The 16221-nt window shown below is 36.8% G+C and overlaps 1 long non-coding RNA gene across 1 annotated transcript; it reads right to left on the bottom strand.

Annotated features, from left to right (window-relative positions):
- Positions 1–884: 884 nt before the first annotated feature.
- LOC106893627 lies at positions 885–11779 on the bottom strand. The gene is made up of 4 exons (XR_001413119.1): positions 11674–11779; positions 9968–10126; positions 6843–6955; positions 885–1267 (listed from the first exon to the last, which is right to left on the bottom strand). It is a non-coding gene; the product is annotated as an uncharacterized LOC106893627 (long non-coding RNA).
- Positions 11780–16221: the final 4442 nt, after the last annotated feature.

Raw genomic sequence — 16221 nt, 5'->3', positions numbered from 1 at the left:
GAAGTAGAAAACTCTCTGAACCTTCAGAAAAAAAGTATTGTTTCAGTGCTTTTGTTGTCATATTTCAATCTGTTACTACAAAAATTTCACTCTGGGTGAATGTTTGTTTGTTTGTATATTGGCACTGCCCAAGTGGCACAGGCAAAACAAGGGACAGGCATTGCATGTTCACTAAGCATTTTGTGCCCAGACAATAAAGGCCAAGCCCAGCAAAGGAAATAGGAACATTAAAGTCAAATCAACTAAATGCATATACGTGACTTTGCACTATTAAGGAATATCAAAAATTAAATCTTTGCACAGACAACAGCTATTTTGGTTCTCTTCCATCTCTATTAGCAGTAATGCAATTAATCAGTAAGCACCATGCAGTCAAAGGATTCACTACAATATTGGCAATAGTTATGGGCTTTGAGGGTTGGTTTATTTCTCCCTTGTAATAGGAACCACTCACTAAGAAATACCATCTTTACTTTCATTTTGTGATATGGGATCCTCACACCTCTGATCTTTCTGTTCTCTATTTCCCATGTCAGATTTATCATTTGCAGATACTCACATTCCAGGCCAGGAGTTACACGTCTGGGGTGTGTAAGACCCACGTCTCCTGCACAACAGGACTGTAATTGAGCAACTTCCCCAGGACTGCAGTCCACAATATATATGGCATTTCTAGACCTTGCCAACTTAACCAGAGCATTTTATTTTTACAAGTGATTGATCAATAGGGATTGAAGTGTGCAATGAAATATCAGTAATGGTAGATCACTTCTTCCTATGTTGCTGAAGTACCTGTCTTCTAGCAACTCGTTACTCAAGCATACAGTGGAAAATGGAAATCCACCCACAATGACAGCAAAATGAATATGCAGTATAATATGAATAGCTCCACATGTTAACTGGAGCAAAATAAATTATTCCTATATGTGCCAGGGCATTTTCAAGCAGGTTTCACCATTATAGAAGAATAAATCCAGTAATTCTTTCTTATAGTGGAAGAAATATCAAAGGAAAGTTCACCAGAGTACCCTCACAGTATTTTGTATAGAAGTCATGTCTTGAGCAAGGCTACAGAAGGCAGAAAAAAACAACAACAGCTGAAGGTTGAACTGTAATTGAAAATAAGGAGACAATACTTCTCTGGGCAGTACATGAGAGGAAATCTTGGTCCCTGTATGTCACCACTGTCACCCATTTTGTGGTTATATGTATTTTTCTGAACTTGAATTTGTGCTGGGGTCTCCCTCTCATTCCTTTTCATTCATTCCTAATAAAAAAAAAATAATTTAGATGGTCAAGAAAATATATCCACAAACATTACTCTTCTGTTATCTTTAACTTCAACTCAGCTCTGAATTTGCACTTGGAAAAAAAAAAAAAAAAGGAATTTAAAAAAATGGAAAGATGACAGAATTTTCCCAGTGTTCTTTATAAAAGATCAAATAGATCTTTTTCTATTTTAATAAAAAAACCTGCTGATTCACCGTAACTGTGGGCATGTCCCTAAAACATTAGCTTTGAAAGCTATTCTTCTAGGCGTTCTACAGACTTGAGCAGGAATATCTACATTTGCATTATATTCACGGTTTTAGACTTTTTGGGCTAAGTCTAAAATATAGAAGGCTTCTGTTGCTTTTCTTGTAAATAGAGGAGGAGATTCTTATATCAGAAAATGCCTAGAAAAATGGAAATGGCATTTGCTGCCCTGTGCTGGCCTATTCCAAGTCCTGCCTTAAAGAAAGACTTTCCCTCTTCCACATAATGGAAGAAGGAGGATTTCCATTATGGTCTCTCACAAAAGAGAGAATAGTGAGCAGTATCACAGTAAGCCACAGGACGTAACTTATATGAATAAGATTGTGGCCTGATGTTATAGTTTTACAGGAAACAATTCATTATACATAGTCTGCTGCACAGTAATTTTGAAGTTGGAAATTTCACAGAAGACAGAAGTGTATTCAGTTCCGTGATTTTCCACATATAAAAGCTAATGACCATAGAAGTCCAAACTTTTTTTCCAAGACGGGGTACATCCAACATTAAGTGTAGAGCGCCCCATTTATATCACCTGCATGAAACCACTCCTGGCTGAGTTCGACATTTTCCTCAGGAGGTTGGTGGACTTTGTAACAGTCTGTGAATGCATCTCAGAAAGTACTGCCAGCAAGCCAAAAAGAGATGGAAATACCTGACCAGGAGAAGTGAGCTATAAGAAAAGAAATCTGCTCTACAGTTTGAGCTCTAGGACTGGTACTGGGAAAAAATAAATCATGGATGAATCTAAAATCATGGATGGATCTAAAACCAATATGGTATGAACATAGTTCATATTACAATAAATTTTGGTTGTAATCCTAAATCTGTTGAAGTCAGTAGAAGGACTTATATTGGTTGAACTGTGGCATGGCTCCTGAGCTGCCTTTGGGTTATGGAGTCACAGGAACATATAAGAAGATTTCAACATCTGCTGAAATCATTGCTCCAATAGAAAATTCAAGGGTGCACTTTAAACCATTTTCCACTTAATACAGAATTGCTTCTTACAGCATGGAATCATTTCTTTTCAATAAGGTGTCAAAAATGGCTTTTGATATGTATCAAAGAAATATCTGTGTAGAAACACATCACATTTCAAACTGGCACAGAGTTGTCACTCTGTTTCAACTTAGAAGGTTTCACAGTTTTTCTCAAAAATACTTACTCATCTTGTCTCATTTCTGTGTTAAAATCATCACATACACAGCATTTAAATTATTTTGACAGTATGTTTTGTGAATGTATAAAGCATATTTAACCTAGTTTGGAAAATATATTGTATGGCTTTCTTTGACTGCAAATGATTTGTTTCTTCTGCAGAAGCAAAACACATTGTGATGTACCTTTATGTGTGTTCTGCTGCAAAGCTCACTTAGTTTTATGGCTTTAGCATTAACTGCTCCTGGAAGGAGGTCACATGGAGTCTATTCTCTGCCCTGAAAATAAAGACGACTGCATGTAAGGGTCAGAAGTCTGTATCCAGATGCTAAACTGCAAGCAGTTAGATCGAAACCACCATGTCCAATATAGTTTTGGTTTATATCAAAATGTTAATATAATAGTGATATATTATAATGTTAATATTGCCATTTGGGGGCCTTATATTAACATTTTGGACCTAAATGTTAACATTTTACCATCATGGTGAACGGGACTGGTGAGATGTCTGAGTGTCCTGTTCATTCAGTGTGCTTCCAGGTATCACTCAAAAAGGAAAGAGATACTGTCAGAAGGTAAATATGGGAGCAAGTGATTAATTCTGGTTTTTAATCTAGAATGAATCCTGCCCATGGCAGGGAAGTTGGGACTAGATGATCTTTAAAATACCTTCAAGCCTAAACAATTCTATGATATTATAATGTATGTTTTCAGAACCAATGATATCATTTAGTGGAGCCATTGGTTTCCATTTACATGTGTTGATTAAATATGCATAAGTTTGAATATCAGCTGCTAGAGGGGAGCTGGATTTCCTACTCTAGTGAACCAGGCTTCAGACAGAAATTTGCAGCTGTTTGCAAGGACCTAAATATATAGGGTTTGATTTATTCTAAACCTTTGCTCTAGACATTATAAACATTTGGCAATAAACACTTCCTGGTTTAGAAGAAAGCTGCCATATTAGCTGTCAGATTAATGGTTAGATTCTATCCTAGTTTAGCCCTTTCAGTGTCTCTTTTATTGTGTGGGAAGTTTTGAAACCCCAGAGCAAACAACAACAGTTATTTTAAAAGTACTAACAGTGAAAATGAAGACTCCCATCAGCTACCAAGGATTTCAAATCAGGCATTTATACACAAATCATAATTTCTGCACACTTATGCTCTTTTGTAAATCAGGTTCCTCATTTAAGGGACTAATCACAGACTGAGTTGTGTAACACAGCTTCAATAAATTTCTGTCTGAAAACTGAACCAGCCAGTAAGTTTTTACTGAATATTAGACTTGAAAACTGCTCTCCCAAACTTCTTTCAGTGCGATACCAAATGATGCCACACTTATTAGGCACTGATAGGGTCATGGCAGCCACAAACATGCTGTTGTCCTGCTCTTTGACACAGTCCCTGGTCCGAGCCAGGCCTGCGATGACTCCCATCATGCGTTACAGACGCACTCCTTCTCCCACCAAGCATTTCACTGAATTTCACTGAAATTGCATCATGAACTGTATGTTTTCAAAGGGAGGATTACAATATCTGGAAGCAGCTTCCACTACTCCAGAAAATGCTTTAGGGTTTTAGAAGAAGCAATATTTGCTGTATAACCAGAAAAAGGATAGTTTAATAAAACGGGTGACATAGCAGGTCTGAAAAATGAAGCCATTTGAAATAAGGATTTGTATTAATCTGCTGAAGAATTGCTCCTGGGATTTTCTGTTGGAATTATCACAGACAAGCTGAACATAAATGACTATCAAATCCCTATTACTTTCCTTTTGTTTTCCTTTTCACCCTGACTTCTACTTTTTCATTCTCTAGATAAGGTGTTCCATCTTCCCTGGTTGTTCCTCCATATCTTTAAAAATGCTTCTTTCCTTTTGTTCATTAAGAAAAGCTATAATCAAAAAAGCTATCGTCTTTAAATTACTGCAGTTTTAGCCTTTTTCAAATGTTTTCTAATATCTTAAAAAATAAATTTTTAATTAGTAGTAGTTCCCCACTATTTGATAAGGCCAGCTCAGTTGTCACTCTTCACATCCTCCTTAGGTCTTGCTGTAGCCAGACGTGCCCACTGAGCAATTTTCTCAGGAGAGGATAAAAACAATCACTAAGCAGATATTGGGAGATTATAAGTGTGTTTATTAATTTATTTAATTAGCTAGCATGGGCATGTCAATAGTTGGTTCATCTTGTGATATTCTACAGTCAGACTTTAAAAAGTTATAGTTGGCCATTAACTCTTTAAGCTTGTTTAACTCAAAAATGTCCTTTCCCTGCATCCAGTTAGTCTGGAAACGCTCTTCCCAAGCGTCATTTAAGATCACGAGATTAAAGATGCTATGGACTGCACGCTTCCCAGGTGGCTTGGCAGCAGAGCAGGCTCTAGCTATCTCCCAGTGCACAGAACCAGACCCCAAGCAGAAGAAACGTGCAGGTTTTTGCAGGGACCTAAGTATTTCTGTGTTGATTTGTTTCAAGCCTTTGTTCTGGGCATTACAGAACTTTGACAATAAATAACTATTGTTTTGGAGTAAGCTGTTTTTAAGTTGACTTCAGTAATGTTATCAGATGCTTGTAACAGAAAAGTGTTAAATTTAATGAAACAACCTGAACTAGTCTGTTTGGTAAGAGAAGGGCTGCAGAGCAGGCTGTCTGCTAATGGTGGAACCCCACAATTCCACCCGAAACTGGCCGAAATTAGGTAAACTTTCCTCCACTTTCCCAAGTGGCCCACCCTGGCAAAGCCATCTATAGCTCATTGACTTCACAGCACGTAGTGAAAGCAATGAGTTATGTGTGAGGCTTCCTGAATAACTTATCAGGAAAAACTGAGCATCCTCTAGCATTGCAGTAGCACTGGCTTACTAATGGTATTATAAAAATCATGAGGTGTATTTTTGCATGTCATGTGTTTCTTAATGGGTCTTATTTAATTGGCTTTGTGTCTCAACTGGGCTTTTCTTTTCATACAGAATGACTCATAGGTCACAAAATAAGAGAGTATTTCTAATGATCTTGTGTAATAACCCTACCAGTCTTTGAAAATGTAGCTGTCTATGGGGCTCCTGTCAGGAAAAAAAACTCGCTTTGCCCATCTCATATATCACACTATGGAACTTCAAGATCCAGAGCTGCTTCTGACTGATGCAGAGTGAATAAACTGAATCAGGGCACACATCTAATCTCAGGCAAAGCACGAGAGACAAAACAGAGTAGACAGCTGTGGTTTCTGACTCTGTCAGGGTGATTTATTTCCCTGAGAGCTAATGAAGGAGAGATAATGAAGTTCAATTAGATAGCAAATCCAGATCCCTGGCCCTCCATTACATGGGTAAAGGAGTATTGGTGTGTTAGCAATAGTGTTACTCATACTACATTTTACCAAGCTGCATTGGTGTAGAACACTTTTATGAAAATACTCTCACAAAAGATCAAAAGTCACCATTCTTATACTATTCCCTTGTGAAAGTCATCTCAGCCCACCCAAAGGCAGGGTGTGTGATGACTGCAGTGCTGGAGCCAGCAGCCAAGGCTGCTGAAGCCCAGTGAAACGCCTAGTGTCTGCCTCCCTCCTTCTTCACTTAGTTATTAAAGCTACAATTATTTTTGTTACTTGAAAAAAGCCTACATTTATACAATGGCTCTTCTAATTGCTATGGCTGGCTGTGTCATTACTGGTAAAGAAACCAAGGGCTTTGGGAGAAGGAGCTGCTTTGAAGTGTTACCCTGAATGGAGACAGCAACTGTCCCAGCCCGTTGTCTCCGAGACTAATTTCACCAAAGACTGTTTTTTACAGAGAATTTCAAAAAAGTTCCAGCAAAAGCTTTCCCAACCCACTAATTCTTACCCTCCTTAAGGGCAAAAATGAAAGGGTAGGTTTGGATTTTTTCATTAAGCAGTTCTTGCTTAATTAAACCTCTCCACCCTGCATTTGGAAGGCTCTAACACACACTAATAACATGCAAACCTGCAAAATATGGTAAAAGAGAGTTAGGCAGTGGGTATGCGTGCAGCAATACTGGTGTTTCAAAACATAAAGTGAATGATGAATTGGTTGATGCAGTTTTACACTCTGCATTGTTCACTTGATATTATTTTGCCAATCATTTCCCATTTTACTGCAGCAAACTTTCACCCCTTCCTACCATTATAGTCCATTATAGTGTCCCAGCGTTGTAGTCCACCACAGCATTGCTTTGAAGTGCTTTAAATCAGTCACTCTGATTGTTCTAGAGTCTTTTACAAACTATAGAAAAACCTGAAAAACAAAGGGGTACACGAGTGACACAGAGGAAGCTTTGATGCATTGCACAGATCTCATTGTGCTGTTTACTACTTAAACTGTCTAATAGTTGCTTTTAAAGATTTATTTATTTTTAATTATAAAACCTTAATTTTTTTAGCAATTGGACAGAAGTGGCCTATCATAAGCTTACAAAAAAAAAGATAAATTAAAATTCAGTTCTAATTTTTTCCCTAAAATTGAACTCTCACAGTGAGAACCATTTAACTCGGGTATGGAGAAATGTGCTTCCTTTTTATTTCCTGTGAATAATCCTCAGATGGTTAAATGTGTCAGAAGAATTTAAACAGAAATATTTGACACATAATATTAAAGCAGGTATACAGGTCTTCTGGGGACTCCCTCTCTCACAGAAGTTCACATTCAAGGTCAGTGAATTTGTCCTGCTACAGAGAAATACCATAGCTTAAGGTCAAAGTCTTAAGGTCAAAGGGCTCCAGGTGATATCACAAACTCCTTTGGGCAAAGCCATGCAATAGGAGGCAGTAAGTCTCTCCTAACTTTAAAGTCTAAATAGACTAGACAAACCAAGAAGGAGAAGGAAAGATACTCCTCCAGAAAAATGCCCAAGGGAGACAAAAAATTCCACTGTCACCTAATTGAACAGTGGTAAAATCAGGAAAAAAAAGGTCTACAGGAAATCTTGGCTATTTCAGCTTTATAATAATAAAAAAGCAAACTTTTCATGTTTCTATAAAACAGTGCTAAACTGACCATAAGATAAAAGAGCTGGGACTAGTTTTCAGATGGACAGAAAATTCCCTGGTTGGCAAGGTTTGGTTTTGGTTCCCCACTCCCTATTACGGATTTGACATAGCCCAACCTGTAATGAGCTCGTGGAGTGCAGAGATCAAAAGCCTTGGCCCCTCTTCTCCTAAGGATTGTTGGGCACAGAAGAAACAGTTGTCAAAGAACGAGCAGTACCTTCCCATGCACAGGTACAGTACCATTGACAAATACACATTTTTGCTGAAGCGCTAAAATATCGTCACATTCCCTGTAGGTTGTGAGTCATAGTAACTCCATGGCGGGTTAGCAGATGGTGAGCCGAGTGAGACAGTGTGACATGTCTCGTATATTTTGAAATAAATGAGAAACATATTCTCTATAAGGAAAACAGAGTCACAATATTTTCTTTTGAAGACAAATCCTGGTCTTTCTATATGACAGCATGTTGACTGAAAGGAAGAAGCAGCAGCATTTTCAGGCATTATATAGTTCCTGCCATAGTTCCATGGGTGGCTACTCCACCATAGTCTCAGCTTGCCAAATCACATCTTCTCCAGCATTACTCCTTGCAATCCTATTCTTACGATGCCGACAGTGTTTACAGGCTATCACTGACTATACCATTGCTATGTTTGTGTAAACATGAGAAGGGAATACAGTTAACCCAAAGTCTAATAAAAATATACTTTACTTTAAAAATATGCTTTGCTGCTTTTTGAGAGAAGCTGTTAAAATTGAACGCATGTGCCAACTGTTTAGACCAACAAAGTATTTTAAAGGAAAATAAGCGTCTTGCCAACTGCTTTAAAAACAAAGACTGCCAATATATATAAATACCTAAGCATTCATCTTCCCTTACTTCGGTGCCTAAACGACTTGCTTAAAAAAGAAATAAATACCAAAATAAAGACATAATAGGGAAGTAGCAGCTTTCTAAAGGGGTCATCATAGTAAATTCATCCATGCAGATGTAGGATCTAATGCAGCAGGCATCTCTGAGGAGGGCTATAGGAAATCTTGGCTTTTTCAGCTTTATAATAATCTGGAATGCCTAAAGAAGCTTCTAAGTGTAATGTACAGACAATAAGATACATGGCATAGTCTAATTTGGTTATTATTATTGCTTTTTTGTTTTGATCTCCATAATGTCATTGCCAAATCATTTAGTGATTCTAATCTTCTTGTCAGACTACTTCAGTGACAGCTCAGAGTACCCTATGATTATAAAATTTCCAAAACATGAAAAAATAACTAATTCAAATAGCTCTGCACTTGTCTAAAATGTTTCAGGCCTGAACAGAGTGGCGAGATAAAAAAATCTCATAGGATTTTGAGAAAAAAAAATTTGTAGCAATTTCAGTGACATTACACTGCAAACAAATTCAGTCTGCTTGTTTAAATAGCTCAACATAGTAAGACCAAGTCTCTCTACAGTGTTTTAGTAGATACATAATCTACTGAAGAACAGCATGATAATCATTAACTAGAGGAAACAGAACCAGGAAAGTCTTCCAAGAAAGAAAAGTGTTTCTCTTAAAGAAATATAAAACGAGGTGGAAGAGGAGATAAGAGCTGTGAAAAATAAAAATTACAGATCCTTGGCAGAAAGGTTATTTTTTGAACTCTTTGGTAACAATCTGAACCCAAAGCAGGCTCCTTTAGTCTCATTATGGAATATTTGCCTAGAAGGTGCTATTACACATATCCGATTGGCAACTTTACTAGTGCAGGGAATAAATCAAAAGAGCAAAAGAAAAGTAAGTAGTATAGACAGTCCACTGCTTTTTGTAATGTCCCTGTGTAGAAAGGAATTCTTTTAGTTCAAAAATTATAACAAAATTGAAAGATCATGAAACAGTGATAATATCACTGTGCTATTTGCAAATCGAAAAACTCCAGAATTTTCTAATTAATTAGTGGATTATTTATTACTAATGCTGCTACTATTATTTTATACTTCCAGGTTCTCAAAACGGCTAAAAGGACTTTTCCTACAAATTTTATAAAATTATCACCAAACCATACCAAAGGTAGGCTTGCCCAGAGAATTTCATGCCAAAAGACTCACCCTACTTCCTCTTTGTTCTCTTTGCACATGAAGGTTGAGTATTTACTTTTTGCATCAAGCCTGATTGATTGCATTTTTTAACCATAAAGTTGCCTTAGTGACAGAAATGTCCTTCAGACCGATCTGCTGCCCATATTTTAATCACTGCATCCACTTCGTATGTTACATACCTCTGCTCTTTTTACTGTTTCATCTGCTTTTTCTTTAAGTCTACAGCTTCTTCTGTTGATCTCCTGGCTCAATCATCTCCACAATCCAAGCTTTCTTCTTAAGGCTCTGTTTACTCCATGGTGGATCAGAAACGGCTGCACGTATCAGACCTATGTAACCTGTACAGAAAAAAAAAAAAAAAAAAAAAATATATATATATAAAAAACCCAGGCTGCAGTTTTTGCCTTCACTTTTGCCTAAATGAATGGCATCATAAAACCTCAAGATACTTACTTTCTTGCTTTACAATTAAAATTTTACCCTGGCATATTTGCAACCTACTCCTAGACCAGTTTTTTTGAAAGATGGATTCTCCATCACCTTGGTATTCTGAGTCATTAAAATCATGATTAAGTCAATCTTTCTTTAAGTCCCTAGAACTGCCATAAGAAATCCACTGCTCTGTCAAGGATTTTGTCTCCACTCCCTCTGCAATGCTGAACAGACATTAGTGAAGCATAACTGTTACCTAAAAAGTCCCCATGTTGTATATAATTAGCGTATGCATGAGCAGACAATAGGCTAGTTAATATTTCTGCTTGCTACTTGTATTGTCATACATGATTAACCTTTCATAACTTTCAGAGCAGGAACACTATGTGATAATGCCAAAACAGAAAAGGGCTAGGAGGGAATAAAGATATTTGTGTAAAAGCTGATGCACTGGTTCCTGAGTCCAGTGCACTCAATGGTGCAGAAAAAATACACGTTGAAGTACAGGCCAGCAGACTGGAGGCAAACAGATAAGTAAGAAGTAAAAGAACTTGGCAGACCAGACTTCAAGTAACAAAAATTGAACATGAATCCTTAAGTAAAACCATAGAAGACTCACATATAAGAGAAAAAGCTGACAATGAAATAGGTGGTCTTAGCTGCTCCTTACTGTGTGGACCAGAAAAGTTACTAATGTGATATTAAGTAAAAGCTCAGTAGACTCCTTATCTTTCTAGTATAATATGACAATATTTCTGTATCATAGTTTGAATAAAACTGAAAGTGTGAAAAGGTCTCTGTGATGCCAATAAAGATAATATTCATCAGTTTATAGTCTGCTGAACTTAGATTCAGATACATTTAAACTGCTTACTCAGGCTCACAGAAAGTGAATGTCAGCATCGGGACTGAAGCCCAGCACTTAAGACTAAAGTAATATCCAGAGGCCTCAGACAAGAGGAGTGTCCCCTTGCATCAAGAATAGCATAAGAAATAACATTTCTTACTTGTTGGGACATGAGCTATGGAATCAGAAGGGAAAAATCTTTCTAAAGACACAGAAACAAAAGCAAATCACATCCCTCTTTCTCTGTCTTAATAAGAATTTCACAGATTTCATATATCACTCCCTCTGTACCTTATTTTGTTATGATGTACTTTGTTTGGATGCCTTGAGCTAAATCTCAGTTGTTGACTTTTCTACTGGCCTCTTCTTGGAAATCTTGTTTCTAAAGATTTTTCATTTGTATTTCAATATCTACCACAGCAGATCATCAGAGACATAAACAATAAACTTGTTAAGGAGATTGTTAGGTGTGTTTGTGACCACTTCAAGAAAATACATAAACATAATATCAGGTAAAATAATTTCTTTGACTGCTGTGTGTTTTAGGAAGATGCAGGCAGTCACCTCAGGCACAGTGAGAAGAGAATAAATCTTCACAAGTCTCACATTTTGCTGAAGAGTTACTTTTCTAAGGAGTTATTAGAATAACTCCTGGTACCAAAAGGAAGGTGCAGCTTCTGAATGCACATCTTTGTCCACTGGCTAGATGACACCGGTAAGGCCCAGCAGAGTCCTTGAGAGGTCATGCAAGGATAAGACTTGTGTCCTTAGCCAACATCCAGGAACTGTAAGCAAATATTGGAGAGCACAAACAGTATTTTCAGTAAAAAAAGAGACTAATTTTGGTGTCTTTGTTTTCAACTGTCTCCTGTCTCAGCAAATTCACAAACCTCAAGCCTTGCAACTCTGTTTGGCTTTGCAGGTATAAAAATTAGCAATACCTTTGCAGCTGACAGGATTCTGGCATAAGTCATTTGGCACCTAAATGCTAGCCCATTCTGTCAGGCATAAAATATTCATTATGATTAATTTTTTAAAATAATAATTAATTTTTATGCCCTGTGTTAGTCATCTGGGGAAAAAAATTATCTCCTTTAGTGTTTATGTGCATAACTCTAGACACGCTTTTTTTTTTTTTGGAAGACGACTAAATTTTTTAGAAAACTTTATCAGTAAGTTCACCAAAAAAAATTGGCATAACATCAGCTTATATGATATAGCTTGTACCTCTCCATTTCTACTAGAAATGTGATGTCAGCAATTCTTTTCATCTTTTGCAAAAGGCTTTAAAAACACTTACAAAAATATTAATTGGAAATTTAACTCAGTGGACTGAGAGGACAGATAATCCCTGTTTACAAGAGCTTTAAATTTGTACTCTGAAAACACTCCTGTTTAAGATGTGTTTTGTTTTATTCTGATGAGCAAATGTTTTAAATGCCCTTGTCCATCAACAAGATTAAAAATTAAGGTTGGTCTAATTTTTATTCTGTTTATGCTTAATGTCAAAGAAATGGTATCCAGTAATTGCATATAAAAAGCTCTTAGCTCCTATGTGCCTTTTCTAGAGCCACCTGCTCCTGCTAATATCTATTGATTTTCATTTTCAAAATGAATATATTCATCTGCTTCTGTATAAGTACAGATTTTCAACAAATATATGCAGAATTATAGCTCTGTTGCACTCATGAGTCTGCTTTAAATTAAACCCCAGGTAAACAGAGACAGGCTGGAAAAAAAAGTATTCCATTTCAATGGACAAAGACCTAATTAATGAAGTAAAGTGTCTTGCCAAAATACAAGTTAAGGTCAAATTTGCAAATTCGATTTCAAACACATATTGTAAAGAGATCATTAACAAAATAAATAGAAAAAATAAGCAGGAAAAAAATGAAGCAGAACTGCTATATAGTAAGGATGGTATACAGTTTAAAGAATTTTAAGCCAAAAAATGAAATGTAACATGTGCCTGCATTTTTAATAAATATGATAAAGTAGAATATAGGGACAAAACAGTTAAGGTCAAATTTGCAAATTCGATTTCAAACACATATTGTAAAGAGATCATTAACAAAATAAATAGAAAAAATAAGCAGGAAAAAAATGAAGCAGAACTGCTATATAGTAAGGATGGTATACAGTTTAAAGAATTTTAAGCCAAAAAATGAAATGTAACATGTGCCTGCATTTTTAATAAATATGATAAAGTAGAATATAGGGATAGATAAGTAGAATATGGTTGACTAATGAACTGCGAGTATTGAAACAAAAATTACCACATCCAAGGTTCATCCAAGGCTGAAATTTATGTGTTTACACAAGGAATCTCCATCCAGAATACTGAAAGAACTGGCACAGGGTCAAACCTGAGGTGCTTCGTGACTGGCAAAAAGCAAAGGGAAAACTTCCAGTTACAAAAAAGGGAAAAATAGCAGTTCTAATCACTGTCTGATACGTCATCACCATTGAGACCAGGATGAGTTTAAAATAATGAAAAAATAGTATAAAGAAAAATGAGATTAAAATACGACATGTGATTAATAGTGATCAGTTGTATCAAACTCATTGATTAGAGCCTTGAATGAACGTTGAAAATTTTTTGTTGCTGTGTTTTATTTTTTGAAGATGTGAAGAATTGCAATAGCGTTAATGTGCCTGAACTTCAATGAATACATGGGAAATAATTAATTTGGAGGAAACTAGTGGCTGTATCATAAGAAAGGAATTAGTTAGAAGAAGTTTTGCCAAAACGTGAAGTACTGGACTGAAAAAAACTGTAAAACAGAGTGTGCCTTTAGGAGTTGTAATGGGCTCCATCTCATTTAGTGTCCTCTTAGGGAAGATGCTTTAAAAAGCCCTTGCTGCTCAATTGTGCTGGTGATACAATACTGGGAGGACATACTACATACGAAGGAGGCCAGGAGTATCACAGAGAAAGAATTGAGTCGATTAAAATAGAAAAAAGCATAATTGCAGAAAGTAATTTTATAGACTACAGAATTTTACTGATAAAAAAATCAGCAGAAATGTAAGAAAGGTGCCCTGGGCAGGATGCCCCATTTGAGAAAGCAGGGATTTTAGTAGAGAGCCTGAGACCAGGGCTTGGCAAAGACAGAGCGTGTAACAGGAATGGGGGAACACAAGAACAGGTTTGAACTTTTCCACAGAACAAGTTCTCAAGTGGAATAAATTAAGAAATAATTTGAAGTAGACTTTTTGATAAAATTTTGGTAATATTATCAATGATATTAAATAGCATAACTGTCTGTTTTAGGAAGAGCCTGGAGTTAGTATTCCTGTCTTAACAGCTAAGCCCACAATATGTTTAATAAGGCCAAAATATCATGCAGAATATTGCAGCTATATTAATTAATTATTTTTCAATATATATTAATTACCTAATGAATGGAGGATTAAAATTTTCATCTTCAGTAATACAAAATCAAGGAACATTCACCTTTTTCAGGGAAGGCTCTGTAACCTCTACGCCATGCTGTTCACCATCACGGTGTTTCCAGTCTGTGTTCTGCAGGAGTCTCTCGGGGTTGCTGAGAAGGCCTGTGGAACCCAGGAGCATCCCAGACAGGCAGCTGAATCACTCACGTCCACCAGCTCTCACATCCCGCCATCGCCGCCTTCTACACCAGGCAGATATGCAGATCTGTGAAGGCTGCACCTTCATTATCATTTGAAGAGAGAAAAGAAAAAATGGGATCATTAAGCTATACAAACCTTAATAGGAGATGGATACCATCCATCTATCAATTAGTGTATCAATTTCAGATATTTGTAATTTAAATTGCGTGTGCCGGTTTGTGCATATGTGCATAATTTTAGCTTTTTTGTCCTTTCATTTGCATGCAATATGTGGGAGCAGCAACTTATTTTTAAAACTCACAAAACATAAGCTTCATTTCCTCCTGCTTATAAAAAGGTCTCCATTCATACACTTCTACGAAAATACAGTGTTCAGCTTCCTGCTAAATTATCAGCATGTTTCTGCTAACGTCTCAAAATGTTTTCCTTCACCCTTGTTGATTGTGAAAAAAACTCCAAACCAGATCTTGAGGCAAAACATACCAGAATAGGCTAGAGGCTCTAAGTGGCTAGCAATTAATTTTTGATGTTGTAAGCTGATATACATGAGCTATTTTCCTAGAGGCATGAAAGACGGGACATCAGACAACGGGAAAGGAAAGTCCGGGTCTGCCCAGCAGAATTCATTTCTTCCCCACCTTGTCTGCCACTATGAAATAAACAATTTTCTATGGCCCACAAGTCCATCATTCCTGAGAAGCAACTCCCTTGTAAACTGTAACTGCATTTCCTAACTAAAGACACAGCAAGAATCACCCCCTGCTCCCTTAGCACCAGGGCAAGAGCAAAATGTATGAATTGATGTCCTTCATACACAGTTCACGTGTGATGGACTCTACCATGGGCCCTGTATCACAGCTTCTCTCCTACTGGAGTTTACTGACCGTATAGCTGTCTTAAAGTCACATTTCTATGCAATATTTTTCTTATGTTCAAAGATATGATTATATTTATACTGAAACCAACCCTTTTTTTTTTTTTTTATCCCCAAAGTCTTGTCCTTGTCGCAGTAACCACCCCACAAAGGACCCACTCTGACCTAGTACAAGTGAAAACTCGTGGCCATGGGAGAGCGATGACAACTCCAGCTTATGCTGTTTCTACTGCCTGCCTCATATGTATGTTTCTCACAAGTGGAGAAACAGAAATGAAGGCAAGAAAACTTGAGTTCTGCTCTCCAGACAGAGGAGAAAAAAGGAAGGAAAAAAAACAAAAAGGGAGAAATAATGTTAAAATCAACAAAAATCTTTGATGCTAAACTTGGAATAATCTCTATTTTCTTCAGCCCCTGAAACTACACTTCTAGTAGTTGTTTATTCCTACTTCTGTGTTTACCAGATGCAGACAGTGAGTTACAGCAAAATAAACAGAGCCGTTTTTCCACTTCCAGCCCTTATTCCTTCATGCTTCTTCATATGGTTTTATTTTTAAACATTTTCCTATAAAGATGTAACTTACTTTAGGGCTTACTTCAAGGAAGTTCCTGACAAGTTCCCATATGCAATTGCTTAACCCAGAACAGCTGATCTTTGTAAATCAGCAACAGACCCAGCAGCA

The sequence above is a fragment of the Calidris pugnax genome, unplaced genomic scaffold (assembly GCF_001431845.1).
Source record: "Calidris pugnax isolate Ruff unplaced genomic scaffold, ASM143184v1 scaffold197, whole genome shotgun sequence".
Classification (NCBI taxonomy): Eukaryota; Metazoa; Chordata; class Aves; order Charadriiformes; family Scolopacidae; genus Calidris; species Calidris pugnax.
Note: the sequence above shows the minus strand (reverse complement) of the source record. Positions and strands in the feature narration are given on the sequence as shown.